Genomic DNA, 954 nt, shown 5'->3' with positions numbered 1-954 from the left:
CACACACACACACACACGTAGGTGACGACTTGTGAAAGGTTTAAAGATGCCTCTCTCTCTCTCTCTCTCTCTCTCTCTCTCTCTCTCTCTCTCTCTCTCTCTCTCTCTCTCTCTCTCTCTCTCTCCACAGCCTACGTTTATTTTTCCTTCCAAACGGAGAAAAAATGAGAGAGAGAGAGAGAGAGAGGAGGCGTGCCCTGTGTAAACATTAAGAAGTTCTCCTGCCGCTTGTAACTCCTCCTCCTCCTCTTCTTCCTTTCCTTCCTCCTTTTCCTTCTCTTTTCCTTATTCCTTCTTTTTTATCTTATTTATCTTCGTCTTCCAATTCCTCCTCCTCCTCCTCCTTCATTTTCTTCCATATATTAACTTTGTCCTTTATTTCTCCTCTTCCTCCTCTCCTCTTCTCCTCCTCCTTCTCCTCATAGTGAGCGCCTTGTCCCCTTCGTCTGGTCAACCTCACACGCTTACTTCCGCCCACGACACGGCAGTAATGATCTCTCTCTCTCTCTCTCTCTCTCTCTCTCTCTCTCTCTCTCTCTCTCTCTCTCTCTCTCTCTCTCTCTCTGGATTTTTGTGTTTTTTTGTGCTTTGTCTGTGTTCTTGTCTCTCTCTCTCTCTCTCTCTCTCTCTCTCTCTCTCTCTCTCTCTCTCTCTCTCTCTCTCTCTCTCTCTCTCTCTCTCTCAGTCAGTCAGTCAGCGCCCTGCCCTCACTCCGAGAGGTCAAACCGCACGCGCTCCCACTTCCGTGACCTCTCTCGCTTGCGATTCCACCCTCGTGTGCTGTACTGAACTGTACTGTAGATCTTGCTGTGCTGTGTGCCGTGTGCTATTTCGCGTCGTGCTGCGTACTGCTTATTGTCAACCGAGTTAGCTGCCTGCAGAGGTGTGCTGTTTGCTGTGCGACCACGTGCTTCGCTGGACAGGATTAAGTGTTGCCCTTATTTTTACCTCTCT

The sequence above is a fragment of the Eriocheir sinensis genome, chromosome 32 (genome assembly GCF_024679095.1).
Source record: "Eriocheir sinensis breed Jianghai 21 chromosome 32, ASM2467909v1, whole genome shotgun sequence".
NCBI classification, from domain to species: Eukaryota; Metazoa; Arthropoda; class Malacostraca; order Decapoda; family Varunidae; genus Eriocheir; species Eriocheir sinensis.
This window is presented reverse-complemented; position numbering follows the sequence as displayed.